At 35.0% G+C, this 19159-nt stretch overlaps 1 long non-coding RNA gene across 1 annotated transcript; it reads left to right on the forward strand.

Moving 5' to 3' along the window:
* Window positions 1–594: 594 nt before the first annotated feature.
* LOC131806525 (uncharacterized) lies at window positions 595–15986 on the forward strand. Its single transcript, XR_009344074.1, has 2 exons — window positions 595–927; window positions 15919–15986. It is a non-coding gene; the product is annotated as an uncharacterized LOC131806525 (long non-coding RNA).
* The last annotated feature ends 3173 nt before the right edge of the window (window positions 15987–19159 follow it).

Below are 19159 nucleotides of genomic sequence, written 5' to 3' on the forward strand. Positions count from 1 at the left end.
AAATTTCACGGTTGTGGAGTGCATAGTAGGAATGTGAGGGACTTAAATATCAAATCGGATGAAAGATATATATGGGAGCTATAGCTATATCTGAACCGATTTTCTCCAAATTTGATATACTTGCTTCTAGGCCGAACTCGGTTGGGTGTGCCAAAATTCAGGTAATTTGGACTGATAGTGGACATTTGGTGCACATTTAACCCGAAATCGGATGAAGATATATATGGGAGCTATATCTAAATTTGATCCGATTCTCACCAATTTCAATAGGGTTCGTCCTTGGGCCAAAAAAATATTGTTTGGAAAATTTCATCTCAATCGGATAATAAATGCGATCTGCATTTTGTTCACAAGAATACATGGACAGACGGACTGACATGCATAAATCGACTCAGAAAGTGATTCTATGAAGGTTCTCAAAAGTAACTATGGGTCTATATCGTTTCCTTCTCCATGTTACAAACAAATGCACAAAGACATAATACCCTTACCACTATGTGGTGTAGGGTATAATTAACTACTTAGGAAGGCCATGAATTTTAATGCCAAACAAAAATAACAACTTTTTGTCACACAGGCATATATTTTTTTCCATCCATTCCGAGTTCAAGTAAAAACAAGAAAATTGAATTTGATTTTTTTCCGAAGAATATCTGCCATCGTTGTCCCACTGGATTTCCGCCTACGCAAACAAAGGTGTAGCTGTAGCCATTTTGTATTGTTCGTCTCCATAGCGCTGTGTGAATGGCTTCGTTGTAGAGAATAGCAGGAAAGTTTTTCGCCGCTGGAATCGCAAATGAAATTGAAATTATAAGCGGATTCTAGGCCATTAAGGGAATAAGTAAGTCATTTTATTATGGTCGGACTTTTATCCAATGAAGTGCAGCAGGCTCCAAAATGGTCCAAAAGATCCAGCTTTCTTCTCGGGTAAGTTGAGTTTTTTTTTTTTTTTTGGATTTCGTGTTTGCAGTAGAGAAAGATATGCGGGTTTGTCAACAGCTTTTAATCTTGCTGCATATTTTTTACAAAAAAAGCGAAAAAGATTTAAAATCCATTTATTTTAAGAGAGAGGTCATTCATTGCAGGCATTATTTAGATGTAATTGATACTGAGTCCAATGATCAATGTCTCCACAACCCTGTTGCTAGACAGAGTTTGAAAAACTTAATATGGGGCAAAGTCAAATCCAAATTTAGTGATTCCCTGAAGGATATCTGAGAATCTTTGAGGCTGTTACATTTGTCATTCCGTTTACAAAAACCTCGAAATATTCGTCGGACACCCTAAAAATTATATATTACAGCATAAAATTTTAAGTTAACTTAGCGATGCCCTTCCGTCTGTCTGTTCGTCAGTCAGTTGAAATTACGAGAGAGTCAAGGTTTTTGGAGCTACAGATTTTTATATTATGTACAGGCTGATTGATATTAAAAATGGGCTATATTGGTCCACTTTTAGGTATATCCTTCATATAAGGGTATCTCCCGATTTAAGGCATTTTGAAGTTTCCTGCCACAATTTCAAACCAAATCAGCTGAAACTTGACTCTCCTTGCAAAAAATGTTCGAATCAGGTCTATTAACTGGTATAGGCCACATATAATGGTTCCACTCATTTTATTGTAATTTGTAAAAATGTAATGTTATCTCCAGCAGATGTCCCTGGTAGTTTCAGTTTAAAGTAGAACACGTTTGAATCCTGATACTTTTATTTAAAAACGATTTTTTACCAAATGGTGGAGGGTATTTAACAATTCCCGAGAAAATACTTCTTGCAGTAAGTTATATGGTGTTTTTGGTAATATTTCTTGGAAAAATACGGGGAATATGTTATGTACCTAAGCCATCTGGCTGCTGAGGGTATCATATGATGCCTCAAAAATGTCTCTCCGATTGGTGTACACGATAACCTTCAAAAAACGTATGCGAAACTTGGTACATCCTAATATTTTTGTCAAACTTAGATCAAGGTCTATGATGGCTTATTTTAGTCTAATTTAGTCTTCCTGTTGTGATACCCCTATAAATGGTTAAACTTTATTAAATCTTAAAAATTGAATGACCCACATAGAGCGGAGGTGTATCCGACATCGGTCAACCGTGAAATATCACAATATTTTTAGCAGAACTAGAACAGGTTAGTAAATGGTCCATAACGGCCGACATTTTCCGGTACCTCCCACATAGAGGGTAATAATTTCGAATAATCATAACTTTTATACCATCTGAAATAGGAGTCCGATTGTTTTAACATTTCGCATATCCTAGTTATAACCTCAGCCATATGGCTACAGAGGGTATATATCATTTGATACGGTCAAAACGTGCCTAGTCGAAATAATGGTTTTAGACCCAAGGTCTCTTTGGACCAAATCCGTTTCAAAACATTTGGAGTCGATGTAGAGATGTCCGTCGATCGTCCGTCCGTTTCGTCTATCTGTCTGTCTGGCTGGTGCACATGATAACTCTCGAAGGGAGTATCCAATTTGATCCAAAGTTGGTACATCGTAATATTGTTGTTAAACTTAGATCGAGTTCGGAGATGGACGATATCGGTCCGCTCGTTCACAAAAAGTCCAAATTTAAAAAAAATATTTTTTGCACAGAAAGAGTAACGATAATCCGATTTTTTTCCAACTTTGCAAATCCTGATAGTTGCGTCAGTGCTAGGTCAGGTGCGAAAATGAACAATATCGGTCCATTCCTTTTGGTGCTTCCCCCACAAAGGGTCCAAGTTTTAAATAATTACAACTCTCATAAAATGTGATGCAAGAGTCCGATTGTCTTCAAATTTCACAAATCGCAATATTTATATTTATTTAAGGTCTGGTGTTAAGATGGAATATATCGGTACACTGCTTCTGGCACCTCCCCAACAAAGGGTTGAAATTTTCAAAAAAAATTTTCTGCACAGAAAGAGAATCGATAATACGATTTTGTTTTAACTCTGCAAATCCTAATATTTACGTCAGTTCTAGGTCAGGTGCAAAAATGGATAATATCAGTCCACTCCATCAAGTAACTCCCCCACAAAAGGTCGAAATTTTGAATATCCATGAAACTCATAAAGAGCGAAATTAACATCCAATTCTATTCAGACTTGGTACATCTCAATATTTCCATCAACACAAGATCTGTTATGAATATTGTAGAGATCGGACCATTCGTTCTAGTACCTCTCACACAAAGGGTCTAAGTTTTGAATAACTAAAACATGCAAAGAATCCAAAATAAACATTGGTTCTCTTCATATTACTCACGTCCCATTGCTTCTGCTAATTCAAGATCTGGTGTAAAGATAGGATGTATTGGTCCACTCCTTCTGGTACCTCCCCCACAAAGGGTCAAAATTTTGAGTATCCATGAAGCTCATACAACGCAAAATTAACGTCAAATTCTATTCAGACTTGGCACATCTCAATATTTTTTATCAACACATGATCTGTTATAAAGATGGTAGAAATCGGACCATTTCTTCTGGTACGTCCCCCGGCTCAAGATTTTGTAAAACGAAATGCTCATAAAACGCGAAATAAGCATTCAACTTTCTCCAAATTTCAGACATCCAAACATTTTTGCCAACACAACATTTCTGCCAACTCCTTCTTGTATCTCACCTACAAAGGGTCACAATTTCCAATACTTATATCTGCCATGACATGATCTGATATGACCAGAATTCTGATATGAATATGTAAATTATGGGAATTCATAATTTCTTATAAAATTGGATATAAATGTTCGTCGGCAAAACCGACTTATGCTTTTTAGATTTTTATACCCTCCATCTTGAAAAGGAGGGAACATAAACTTTGTCATTCCGTTTGTAATATCCCTAAATATTCGTTGTAGACCCTATAAAGTATATACATATATTTATGATCAGCATAGAATTCTAAGTCGATTATATGATGACGGTCTGTCTGTCAGTCCACATTATTTGACGTACAGCTTCAAAATTTAGCACAACACTTTCTATTGTGTCTAGTATGCTTGGTATTGAAAATGCCAGATTTTTCCACGGATTTGTCAAAAAATTAGTAATTGTAGTCATAATGGGTTCGAGCTCCGGCGGCAGAACATTAAATATTTCACGTTTTACCAGTGATACCCACCGATATTCGTTATTTTAATAATCCTAGTCATATTTACCCAAGAAATTGTTACAATTTTGGTATTTAAGAGGATTTGGTAGGTGACAATCCTTGAAGTATATAAGTATATACCGTATATGAAGTATATTCCGTTTTGGTATGGCCCCCATACAACGGCCTCATCCACTTTATGGTATTTGAAAAGTTCAACCGCATTATCCAAACGGTCTTACTGGTATTTGTAGTTTCAAGTTGAACACGTTTGAACGTTTTATATAAAAATGTTTTTTTTTTTTTAGCCAGTGATGGAGGGTATTAAAATTATGGAGGGTATATTAAGTTCGTCATTCCGTTTGTAACTCATCGAAATAATCATTTTAGACCCAACAAAGTATATATATTCTTGATCAGCGCAAAATTCTAAGACGATTTAGCCCTGTCCGTCCGTCTGTTGTAATCACGCTACAGTCTAAACGAATTAAGATAGGAAGCTAAATTTTTGCACACATCTCTCTTTTGTCTGCAGGCAGGTCAAGTTCGAAGATGGGCTATACGGTCCACGATATTGTATAGCCCCCATATAACGGTACCCTCCGATATTCAGTATTTTGAAGATGTTAGCCACATTTTTCAATGGAATCGTCTGAAAATTCACACAAATAGTTCCTTGTGAATACTTTACCCCCTGAGAGAGAATTGTCTATATAGCTCCACGATATCGTATATCCCCCATATAACGGTACCCCCGATATTCGGTATTTTGATAACTTTACCCACATTTTTCAACGGAATTGTCTGAAAATACACACAAGGAGTTCCTTGTGGGTACTTTATACCTCGGCAGAGAATTATTTATATAGGTCCACGATATCGTATAGCCCCCACATAACGGTGCCCCCGGTATTCGGTATTTTGACGATTTTAGCCACATTTTTCAATGGAAGTGTCTGAAATTCCACAAAATTCCTCTGAAAAAGAATTGTCTATACAGGTCCACGATATCGTATATCCCCCATATAACTGTACACCCCGATATTCGGTATTTTGATGATTTTACCTACATTTTTTAACGGAATTGTCTGAAAATCCACACAAGGAGTTCCTTGTGGGTGCTTTATACCTCGGCAGAGTATTATCTATATAGGTCCATGATATCGTATAGCCCTCATATAACGGAACCCTCGATATTCGGTATTTTGATAATTTTAGCCACATTTTTCAACGGAAATCGTACACAAGGGGTTTTTTGTGAGCACTTTACCCCCGGCAGAGAATTCTTTATATAGGTTAATTATATCGTAAAACACCCATATAACGGTATCCCCGATATTCGGTATTTTCATGGTTTTGGCCGCATTTTCAAATCGTATTGTCTGAAAATACACACAAGGAGTTCTTTGTGAGCACTTTACGCCCTGAAAGGGAATTGCCTATATAGGTCCACGATATCATATATCCCCTCTATAACGATACCCCCGATATTCAGTAGTTTGATGATTTTAGCCACTTTTTCCAATATAATTATCTGAAAATCCACACAAGGAGTTCCTTGTGAGTACTTTACACCCAGACATAGATTTGTCTTAATAAGTCCACAATATTATATATACCCCCATATATCGGCACCTTCCTATATTAGATATTGTAAAGATTTAAAATAAAATTTAATGGATTTTATTTTTTTGAAAATTGTTTAATTCGTTCCATATGGTGGAGGGTATTCAAAGTTCGGCCCGGCCGAACATACTGCTTTTTTACTTCTTTTTATTTAATTTTTATAGTTCATCAAAATTTATTCTCCCTCATTTAATTTCATTGCAATCTCCAGAAGTTATTTTAATATTCCATCGAATTAATAACAATTGAAATGAATATCAGATTGTTATGAAATGAAACTTTGTTTTTCCCCCACTGGGCATTCGACAAAGTTATTGCAATATTTAAAAAGAAAACAACATTTCCAAAATGTGTTGCATTAAAATTTCACTTCGTTTGATATATTATTCCGAAGAACACCATGGCAAACCAGAACCATTGATATAATATGTAAATCTATATTGCAAAAGATGCCATTCATTCACTGCTCAATGCCTTTGCCAACGACGGAAAAGCCATGGCATTGCAGAACGACATATACGTGTTACAACCTATCTCTACTTTGTCATTATTGTCTTCCACTCAGCTTATTTTTGCATTTAAATTATACAACAACAACAGCAGCAAAACCACCACCAACAACAACAAGTCATTTGAAACATGTAAATGTGGTTTGTGTGAATTTTTGAATGTGCAAATCACCTGTTGAAGTGCCGATTAAACCACGGCCTTCAATCTGATACTACACCAGCAAAGACTTCACACGAAGAGAACATTAAATGTCTAAAGAAAACGGAAATGAAGTTGAGCAACATAATCTTTTTGCTTATGGCATTCCTAGCACAATATCAAAGCAGAAAATTCCATAACAATTGAAAATACTTGTTCTTAATGTCATTCCTTTATGTGCTATTGTTTCTAAGGATAGCCTAAGAAGAAAAGGATTTTTAATCGAGTTCTGAGAAAAATGCAAAGAGGGGGAAAGAAGCTAAGGATTTTGTAACACAAACGACTCGAGTAAATCGGCTAATGTCTTTAGGGGGCCTTTAGGGCAATGAGTTAAGGGTTATGACACAAAGGGGTGGTGAATTGGAATTTTTTCTTGAATAAAACTGGAGCTTAAGAATAAAAAAAGGCAAACCGCAATTTAATTCACAATACCTAAATTCATCACAAGAACGATTTGTTTCAAAAGACTGTTAATGTTAATTAAATTGGTAGGCTAGTTAGGTTCAATATTTAACTACTAAATATTTGGCGGTACCCTTAAAGTCCCCACTCACTACTTATCTTGATGTATAACAGATGAAGCCTGGGAAAAACTTCAATCCATGTTCCATTTTTATTTTTTAATTTTTAAAAGAGTTTTTTGTAGTTTTAATTATACCAATCCTGACCCAAAAGTTTGTTATGGAAAATTTTAATAAAGAACTCCATGCTTTGGATTAAAAAGGTGTAAATTTCAAAACCAAAGGGTGTAATTTCCAAAACCAAAAAAGTTGAAATTTATAATTCGTTCAAGCTACGCACAGTCGCATATTTCTACCAAAAAGTGGATGTAGTATAAAGTGCCAAAATCTTAATATTTTTATAAAAATTTAGATCAAGTTGACATAAAAATTTTTTTCAAACTATTGATACTGTATTGACACAGATAGACATCTTCCTATACTAAATTTCAACATCCCATCTTCATCCATTCACCCAAAAACAAATTGTACCAAAATTTTGTACCGTTTAGTGCAGTTTGCTACGCTCATTGTTCAAATTGAGTTCATCAATGCTATACATCATCAAAGCCCCTTTTTGATATTTCAGATTTCCAACTCTATCCCTTCCCTAAAAACCAAATTAAATACCATTTAGTGCTCTCGTACTTTTTGGTACATTTTTCAAAATCCATCTCCATATATCAACACCACCTCACAAAAAGCGACCCAAATTTCAGATTTTCAGCTCTATCTCTTCTGCGTATGCCAAATTTGGTACCATTTCGAATTTTTCCAACTTTGTAGCATACAGAGTGAGATAAAAAAACTACAACCAAATTCAGACTGCTGTCATTTCCAAGCCACTCGTCCGACAGATGTTTAAATTATTCTAGTGACAGCTCATTATGTCGTTTACAAGCGTACAAAAGCATTTTGGTGAGCATTTTGCAGAAAAAAGTTATTCGTGATGGAAATCTAGCGTGACAGTTTGATTTCTTTTTATTTGGCTGGAAAACCACAAGTGGCTATCGTTAGAGCATTTAAAGGTGAATATATCTTTTGTGTCTCGTAGCATCGCTTGTTACCGAGATGCTGGTAGCGTAGCCCGATGTCAAGGAAGTGGATGGAAGAAAACAGCAACATCAGCAGAACTGGTTCGAAAAGTAAAGAAGCGACTTGATCGAAACCCGCGTCGCAGTGGCCCAAAATGGCCCGTGAGCTGAACATATCGCAATAGTCCATCCAGCAAATTTTAAAAAATGTTCTCGGGGTAAAGCCATTGAAATTCCAAAAAGTGCAAGAACTTACACCGCAGCAGAAAAAAGAAGTTAAAAAGCAGTAAGTTCGGCCGCGCCGAGCTTTGAATACCCTCCAAAATTTGAGAATTTGAACGAATTTGGAAATTTTACAAAAATAAAATCCTTAAAAAATTCTGTTAAATTTTAAAAATACCGAATATTGCCTTTATATTGGGGTCTATATGACATGGACCTACATAGGCATTGTTTGCCATTAGCCATTATCATACTCAAATTCGAAACTTGAAATAAACGGTGAATAATGTAGCTAAAATCATCAAAATATCGTATATAGGGAGGTACCATTATATCGGAGCTGTGTGAAGACCTGGACCAGCATAGACAATTTCATGTCACAGGCTATAGCATCCATTACTAACGTTATATATACGATATCTCAAACAATTTCGGTGGGTATTGTACCTAAACTCGTCAAAATACCGAATATAGGGAGGTACTGATATATGGGGCCTATACGAAGACCTGGACCTGCATAGACATTTTTCTGTCACAGACTGTAGTTCCCATTACGAACTTAACCTGCCTATTGGAAAAATAAACACGTATGCAAAATTTTAGCCTTCTATCTCAATTCGTTCGAAAGATAGCGTGATTAGAACAGACAGACAGACGGACAGACAGAAGGACAGACAGACGGACAGACAGACAGACGGACATGGCAAAATCGACTTAGAATTTTACGCTGATCAAGGATATATATATACTTTGTTGGGTCTGACATGAGTATTTCGAGGAGTTACAAACGGAATGACAAAGTTAATATACCCTCCATAGTACGGTGTAGGATACAAAAATATACTCAAAAGAGCTAAGGAGTTGCTTCGCTTGGCAGAAAGTGGTGAACCGAATTGGATTTTGTCCGATGAGAAAACATTCGTTGTCCAACAGTTTGTAAACAAACAAATTACTAGTGGTTACTTGCCAAAGAGGTCAGCTGAAACTGTGCACCTTCGGTTGGCCACCAAAACTCAAGCGCCGGTCATGGTGAGCATCAGAATAAATGCCGAATATTATCGCAAAAATATTCTGGAGGGTGTATTAAAGCCTTGGGCATGTAAACATTTTGGCCGCAGACCTTAGACATTCCAACAGAACTCAGCACCATCGCACTCAGTACGCGCCACCCAAGAATGGTTATAAAATGAGGTTCCTCGCTTCATTTCTAGTGCACAATGGTCACCAAAATCTCCGGATACCAATCCATTGGACAAATGTGTATAGAATATTTTGGAAAGCAAGGTTGGCACTAAAAAATACCAAAGTGTCGATCACCTCAAGCAAGCGTTTCACCGGGAATGGGCCAAAATACCCCAGGGTAATATTCGGGCAGCGTGTGGCGGTTTCGTTAGTCGTTTGAATTATTTATTCGTTTGAATTAATTATTCTTAAATTTGATGCTATTTCCGACATCTTTTGCTTTAATTCAATAAAATTAAAAAAAAATGCAAAAATTTTGGCGTTTGACTTTGTAGCAGTTTTTTTTATCTCACCCTGTATATCTGGTTCTGGCTCACATAACAGTTTTTCCAATATTCGGTATTTTGGTGATTTTAGCAAACTTTCCACGGAATTGCTCCAAAATTTGAATTTAGAGTTTGTAAAGTGTTATAATTCCTGTGACATAACATTCCTGTATAAGTCCATTTTTTACTATAGCCCCCAGATAACGTTATATATAAAAATCCTGAAAATTGCATATATAGGTTCCGGTTTTGGTATGACCCTCCTACATTTTAGACCCCACAAAGTATATATATTCTTGATCAGCATAAAATTCTATGTCGATTTAGCGATTTGATGTTGGTAATGGGTACTACAGCCTATGAAAGAAAAAAGTATAGCCCCATATAACGGTTCCTCCCTATATCCGAAATTTTGATGATTTTAGCTACATTATTCACCGCATTCAAGTTTCGCATTTGAATATTGTAATTATTTATGAAATAAGTTGCCTATGCAGGTCCACATCGTCGTATAGACCCTAATATAACGGCTACATTCCAATTTTTTAAGATTTTAACAGAATTTTTAACGGATTTTTTTTCGAAAATTGCCAAAATTGTTCCAAATGGTAGAGGGTATTTAAAGATCGGCCCGGCGGAACTTACTTTTTTTACTTGTTCTTTAATTAATAATAGTCATAAAAAGCTCCTCATTCATTGGCCAGCTTAAAAGTCGAATTCCACTCAGGGTTGAACAATATAATTGAAAATCCATTTTAAGCTTATTAAAACATCAGCTTTTGTTTTCAACTACGTATCACTAGTTGTATTATCTCATAGGTACATCACTTGATACTGTTCTTTTATACGAGTGCATTCCTGTTTGAAACATGTTAAAAGTTTTAAATGTGTTCCAAAAAAATTAGCTAAAATTTGACTACTCATATCGCAAGAGGATAGAAAACCCCCTCAGAATTTTTATTTATTTTTTTTTTTTCAAAATACGGGTAATATTATTTATAGGCCCTATATTGCAATACCTCCTGATTCTCGTCATTTCAGAGATTTCAACCACAATTTCTAAAGGAATTGTTTAAAATATGACTGGTTGGATTACTGCTAAGCCAATCGTATTTTTTGGTATTTTGAAATTAGTAAATATGGTTGTCATTTAATATTTTGAAATTAAAATGAACAGAAAGCAATATTTCCAAACTTGTTCAATGTATGTCAAGATTCTGAACTAGCACCATTAAAATTGTGCAATTCTTTATCCAAAGCTTTAATTCCACATTGTCGTTATATTGATTTAACACAATTTACAACATTTGCGTTAATGTACAGTAAAAAACCCACCAAAATGCGTGTGAAACGTGGTTTCTTAATTAGATCATTTCAGCTTCAGCTGATCCGAAGAATTTATTTTAATGTTACAACCAACAAAAACCAAATACATTTTTCCCTTCATGTTCTCCATAGCATTTCATGTATTTCCTGTCTCATAACATTTTTTTTGGTCTCTGAAAATCATCATTTGTTGCTAAGGCGCTAAAGACGTCTTTTTTTTTTTTTTTTTGTTCACTGATGTTATTCACTTTGGCAAAAATCCATTTGAAATATGATGATAATTTCAATGACCTTGTCGCCGGGAATCGCAAGACATTTATTTGAATAAACGTAAATGTAACGCGGAGAATTCACGGATTCCAACAAAGTTACAGCTGTTGATGTTCAGTTGGAATGTTAACATTCTTCCAAAAAAATAAGAGAAAATAAATGAATAACAATTCCCATAAATATTCATGTTGTGCGAATGTTGGTATTTTGAGATAAATTTATTTACTCACTCAATCATAAGCTTTCGCAGGAAGTTACTACTCTATTACCATTACAACGGCACCGTTAAGTTATTAGGTGAGATATTGAACTAAAAATGGAAGAGAGTAACCGAATTTAATATCAGAGTGGATCTCTTTGCCCGCCCATTGAGGTTTTCCGGAATGGGTTCATTATGACAATCGCTATATTTTAATAAATAATTTTTTTATAATATTAGATTATTTGGTTAAATATAAGTATATATCTCAATATATTCGTACGTATAAATTTATTAAAGGCAAGTTTAATGGAAATTGGCATACGTCTAAATTTTTGTGAGCCTCCAGCTTTTGTAATGACATTTTCTTGCCCGACAAAACTTGTCAAATTTCATTAACATTTAGGCATCAATAACTTAGCCTTCTGATGTCTTAAATGCTTCATAATTCTTGGAAATATGCTTGTCGTAGGTAGGGAAATTATGTCTCTAAAGGGCGGGAAAATTAAAAAAAAACTCTAGCGGGTATCCGATTTCATCCGAATTTGATACATCGTCATATTATTCTAAAACTTCTATCGAGTTCGGAGATGGGCAATATCGGCCCACACCATCAAAAACCTCCACACAAAAGGTAAACTTTTTCACAAGTGGATAAAGATGAAAATGTTTATAAGTGCGATTGTAAGATTAAGAAGATTTTCCAAAACAATTTTAGTTTTATGTAATTCTTTGGTTCCTCTTCTATTGAGCTTACGATCTCGTCACGTAGGTGAAAAAAGTTTTTTTTTCATAGGAGTTATTTTTAAAATAACTTCTGAGGAGAATATCCCAGACAAATAAAAAGAGAACTGATAAGGATTGGTGGCTCTTTTCGAAACCTAGGTATTACCTCCTCACTCCCTGGTAAACATTAAAATCGTTCTCCAACAAACATTGTTTTTATAAAAACATCAATATTAGGATTAAGCCTGACCATTTGGCAACAACAAAATACTATGGTATCCCGAACACACATGCCAACACTGTTCTATTTTTCACAGAAAATAATTTTCCCAATAGAACTATAATGGATCATGCAATTTTGGGCAAACTTATTGAATCCCAATATTTACATCAATTCTATGTCATGGTAAATATTTTGAATAATTGTAACTCTCATAAAATGGGAAATGAGCATCCGATTATTTCAAAACTCGGCATATGCCAATATTTAAAATAACACAATTTCTGGTGATGGGATATGTCGGGTCACTCTTTATGGTACCTCCTCCATCACAGGATAAATCTATAAATAACCAAAACGCTCATTAATGCAAAGTAAGCATCTCGTTCCCTTCAAATTTCACCCATCACAATATTTCTATTAACACAAAATCTGGTGCGAAGATATAAGATATCGGTCCACCCCTTTCCCCACAATTTTCAATACCTGTATCTCACATAATTTGCCGAGCAAATCAGCAATTCTGATCAAACTTTGTATACCTAAATATATTTCTCAACTAGAGATCTGATGTATATAAGAGACTTTTCTGCCAACTCCTTCTGGTGCCTTCCTCATAAAGATGTACATTTTGATTAACAACTATTTGCATAAACTTGGAAATAAATTTCTTTTTACATCAGTAATAGGTCAGATGTGAAAATGGACGATGTCGAACTACACATTCTAGTACCTCATCCATTATGGGTCAAAATTTCGAATGATCATAACTCTTATATAATGTGACATCAGAGCCCGGTCCACTTCTTCAGGTGCATCCCACCATCATACGTGGGTAGGGACCTTCCCCCCAAGGTGTCAACAGTTTTAATATCGATTTTTTACAATCATCGTGTATTTCAATATTTCTATCAACAATGGATTTAATGTAAATATGGAATATGTCGGACCACTATTTTTGGTATGTCCCCTAAAAACTTCAAAATTTTCAAACAGTAAAGAAAGGTCAAAAGTCAGGAGGGGCCGACTACATGATACCCTACACCACTGTGTATTTAGTAGAGCTTCCGTAACAAAAAAAAAAAAAAAAAATTATATTGAAAATTTATATGAACCTAATTTAAATGCGTGTCATGCCTTTAGAGTAGTCACAATTTGGGAACTATATCCAACTCTGAATCCATTTTTTACAAATTTGACGAAGGCATTGCTGTATAGTACTTGATATGACTTCGATAAGAACCGATTTTCTCCACACGGGAAAATTCGGTTAAATATGAAAAAATCTATCCAATTTGGGCCAATATTACATTTATGGTGGACAATAACCGTAAAATCGGATGAAGATGTATATCGAAGCTATAAACAAATCTGAACCAATCTCGACAAAATTTGGCAGCGGTATTTTCGAGCCGTATCTGATGTCCGATATGAAATATCCTTGTTGTGGAGTGCATATAACGCACGTGAGAGATTTTAACAAAAAAATCTGATGAAACATATAGATGGGAACTATAGCTATATCTGAACCGATATTCACCTGACTTGATGTATTTATTTCTAAACTGAATAAGATCAGATTTGCCAAAATTCAGTCCATTAGAGTTGATATTAGCCATTTGGTGCACAATTAACGCGAAATCGATTATAGATATATATGGGAGCTATTTCTAAATTTAAACTGATTCTCGTCAATTTCAATAGGGTTCGTCCTTGAGCCAAACAAATATTGTTTGGAAAATTTCATCTCAATCGGATAATAAATGCGACCTGCATTTTGTTCATAAGAATACATGGACGTACGGACTGACATGCATAAATCGACTCAGTAAATGATTCTATGAAGATCCTTTAAAAATTTACTATGGGTCTTTCTCGCTTGCTTCTCCATGTTACAAGCAAACTCACAAAGGCTTAATACCCTCACCACTATGTGATATAGGGTATTGCAAGTACTTTAACTTTGGTGAAAATCGGTTCAGATATAGCTTTAGCCCCCATATATATGTTTCATCCGATTTGGCGTTAAAGTCCCTCACAGTTGTAATATGCCCTTCACAAGAATGACATTTGGTACCGGCCATCAGATATAGCTCAGAAATACCTGTTTCAAATTTCATGGAGATCGGTTCAGATTTGGATATAGCTTCCGATCAGCCCAAATTGGATAGATTTTTTTCACATTCAACTGAATTTTTCCATTTGGTGAAGAAATTTTTTGGTATACTTATTTGGTACGAGAGGTACAAAAGGTTCCGTCAAATTTGTTGAAAATCGATTCAGAGTTGGATATACCTCCCATATATTAGTTGCCTCTGAAACCACCATGTGTAGGGCATTATGTAGTCGGCCTGCCGGACTTTTGACATTTCGTTACTGGTTGTTAATAAGAAACATTGTTTATTTCTGAAAATTTCAGCACTTTTTCCCAATTCCCTTTAAATTTTCTTATAACTTCACAGTAAAATAGCCAGCCTGGGTTGTGGAAAGTGCCAAGTAGACTTGATAGTGCTCTTTTTTAATCGAAACCCCAAGGGAATCCTAGGTTCCTAAGCCAAATGTTGTTAAGGCCCTTATATAGCTTTGACAGTGCACAAAGGGACCCCTATATTTTCAGATATACTTCGCAATATTTAGGATAGCGTTTTGAAATATGATAGAGATCTTTGTTTTACACCCAGAACCGTTGATAAGAAATAGGACATATCTGTCCATTCCATTGATTTTCCAGTATTTTTCACTTTTTGACGTTTCCAATGAATTTTGCCAAATTTTGATATTTTTAGTCCTTATTATGTCTGCCTTTTAACGGATTATTCAACTCATACAAATCCGAAGTTTTTTTCTGGTTCTCCATGTTCCACAAACTGTTATCATACGTCATTCTAATCGTGTCTGTTAACATCACTGTTCGCCATAACATATCACTGTAAAGACATGTTAAGTCCAAATTGGTAATCTCCTAATGGTAATGAAAGATCAAGATCATATTTCATGGTACACTTGTGTTCGTGTTTCTGCTTGAGTTCCAAATACAAATACGCAACGGCTATACAAACACATACCCGAATAAATAAAAAAACAAAACATTTTTAATATACAATAAATTATGGGAATTTAACGCATACACGACAATAACAGCAACAACAACCACATCACCATTCTTCATCATGTTGTATTGTTGTATGGCACATAAAATCTTTTGAGCGTCGTCTTACGATTCCTCGGCTACTTGAGGACAATGATATTTATGAAACATCCATTATAACGTCCCTTTCGATTTATTCTCCATCCATTATTGTCAGTGTCGTCATTGTCTTCCTGTTTACCATTCGATTTATTTTCCTGTTGATGTTGACTTTCATAATATCTGTTTCCTTCTCTCTCTCTCTTTCTCTTTCTATGTGTCCTTTGTCGCCTCGTTCTTCATTCCCCCGGATTCGAATTGTACGAATTTTTTGGGATTTATGGTATCCTCGATGGCCGCACCAGCAGCAACAGTAGCAGCAGCATTCGAACAATCCATAAGACGATGATGCTGTTGATGATAATCTCCATATGTTTGCAGTTTTTAAAAACGAATGTTATGCCAATCAAGTAATGGAATTTTTAACGGTAAGTCATTTTTCAATCTAACAAATCCTCATAGAATTGAAATGAAACGAGACGATGCCATACGATGCGATACGATACGAATCGAATGGAAGTGAAGTGAAATGAAGCTAAAAAGAAATCATGTGGAAGTGCGAAAACAGAAATCATTGTTAGCAAATGTTTACACTATTGGAGTCTGCTCATAAAATATGTCCTGATTGGAAAACGTAATCTGAGCCATACGAAATTGTCATTGATATTTGTAGTTATTTGTGCTGGGGAAGAAATCGTATATTTCCTTTGTTATTTATTAATTTTTCGCATAAGAATGTGATTTCTAAATATGCCATACAATTTTTTTTGTTAAAAAGACAGAAAATGCTGAATGGTTATAGGGAGGGAGTGGGGCTGAAAAGAATATCAATTTTCAGGAAAAATAACAATTTCTTTGGAAATTGGTCAACAAACACAGCAAGCTAATATTTTAAAAATATTTTCGGCAGGAAACCTCAATAGCTCTTTGCAGATTCCGTATAAACTTGTCAGTTATAAAAGAAGACACAAAAAATGGAAAACAAGAACGTGGACTTTTTATATTATAGCCCAGAATTGCTTTGAATTTCGTATTGAAAGACCTTGATGGATACTTCAACCTATGACAGAAAATTGTCTATCCAGTTCCACGTTTTCGTATACCCTCTATATAACAGTATCTCCCTTATTACAGGCTATGACAAAAAATTGCGTATGCAGGTCCTCGTCTTCGTATAAACCCCATTTTTCGACGATTTTTTTTTTAAGTTTTTCAAGTTATTTCCAAATAGTACAGGGCATTTCCAAATAGTACAGGGCCCGGTTGAACTTAAGAGTTTTTTTACTTATTATATTTCATTTAACATCCACCAAGAGGTGCACAAATATGTGCAAAATGTTATTCAAGGATTTGAAGTACATTGCAGGATTGTTTTCTATCCGTTACAAAATTAAAATAACTTAAGTCGTACAGTACCGTAATGTCTTAATGGAATTGTAAATCACAAATGCCAAAAACCATGGAATTCAAAAGTGAATAAATTCTTCAAAATGCATAGATTTGGTTATAGCTCTCATAGAGCATGGATAAATCTTCCGTAGGGTAAATTTTTAACCAAACGTTTGAGTTTCAAAAAAAAAAGCTAGTCAAAAAGTATCTGTCGGCTATATACTCTCAGCTTATGTTTGATAATACCCTTATAGGAATGGTACCGAAGGAGTCTGATATAATTATATCGAATACGTGCCTGGACTATATCGACTACTTCCTCCCCTTATTTTCATTAGTTCCACATATTTTTTAAAAATGTTGAACTTTTGTGGAGAACGTAGAACAAAATGGATGTATTGAAACAGATAATACTAATGCTGATACAAATATTGAGGTGTTCAATAATTATTTAAATCCAGTTTTGTGTACAGGATGAGATAAAAAACTGCAACAAAGTCAAACGCCATAATTTTTAATTTTTTTTTTTTTAATTTTATTGAAAAAAAGCAAAACATATCGGAAATAGCATCAAATTTTAGAATAAGCTTAGATTTGTTCGAACTGGTCACCTTTGGCGCGAATTATGGCCTTAAAACGGCCAATGCCGAATGGAATATTGCGATATGTTCAGCTCACAAGCCATTTTTCTGCTACTGCTTTGTACGCTTGTAAAAAATGTAGCCATATGGCTGAGAGTATAATAAATCGGATGAAGGTATCTAACATTTTAAGGTGGACTTATCGCAGACGAAATAGCGGGTACTTTCTAGTAGTATATAAATTTCGGGAAAGTGTCAAACATTTTATAATTAAACTTAAAAATACATCATAAATTTTGAGAAAGTTTTTTTTTGTTTTAAACAAATTTAGCACTAATTCCGAATTCGCGACAGCAGCCAATCTGGCTTGTGGGAATTTGCGAGGAGCTTTTACAGGGTACAATGTTTAGACCAGAAAATTGGTTTGATGGGCCAAATGTATTTCGCGACTTTTATGTAGCTTATACCTTGCGCAACGGGACCCCCATATAGCTTTGAAATATGCTTTAGAGCTTTTGGATTACATCAAAATCATGGTTTGAAAAATAAGAACATGACAGTCCATTTTTAAGCTATATTCCCTTTATATGGCCAATTGACAATTTTTGAAATATAGGTTTGCCCAAATTTTATACCCTACAACACTATGTGTCATGGTTATTATAAGTTTGATTGGGCCAAAAATTATGTAACACCACGAAATATTGGTTTCCCACATAGGAAAGTATATATGGATCATCCTATCTCGCCGAGCTGAGTCGATCTAGCTATGTATGTCCGTCCGTCTGTCCATGTTAATTTGTAATCACTCTATAGGTCGCATGAAATTTAGAATGTAGGTTGGGCTAGGGCCAGAATAGAAGCCTATTGCTTTTGGAGATGATCGCATAATATTTAGGGGTTTAAATGGACCAAAAACTGAAAAATTTCCTGACTTTGCAGTTGCTCTACAGGTCGTAATTATGGACCAATAGCATGGGGCTAGAGCTTAGGGCTGGGTAGAAGTCTCCCAATTTTGATGGTCATCGGGTAATATTTAGTACGTGAAATATATCATAACATTTGTGTTAAAAAGTCAAACTTTCCATTAAACCGCGAATATTTTTAATCAGGGCGAAATCATAAAAAGGCGAACAGGTCAATTCTGTTACGTGGATGCCGATATTAAATATATCGGATATATATAGCGAAATATATACAAAGGAAGTGGATATTAGCTAGAATGTTTATATCTCAAGAATGGCTGGACAGATTTTGACAAATTTTGTCAATTCAGAATGGCCTCTTGGCTTAAAAGGAAAAAATCTAAAAAAATCGTATTAAAAATGCTAATAATGATGTTAATATAGATTTTGTAGCATTTGTGACATTTTTTTATTTATTAATATATTTTATCGCATGCTATTTTTTTAATATTTTGTAATATTTTTTCACCTTAGAACACAGGTTGGAGTTATTATATAGAGTCTACAATCCGATCCTCACGAAAATTTTCACAAGGGTGGGTTAGGTTCAGAAGGACTAGGCCTATTGTTTTCAAAGATGTCCCCAATATATTTAGGGATTGAAAGGGAGCAAA

The sequence above is a fragment of the Musca domestica genome, unplaced genomic scaffold, assembly GCF_030504385.1.
Source record: "Musca domestica strain aabys unplaced genomic scaffold, Musca_domestica.polishedcontigs.V.1.1 78, whole genome shotgun sequence".
Taxonomy (NCBI): domain Eukaryota; kingdom Metazoa; phylum Arthropoda; class Insecta; order Diptera; family Muscidae; genus Musca; species Musca domestica.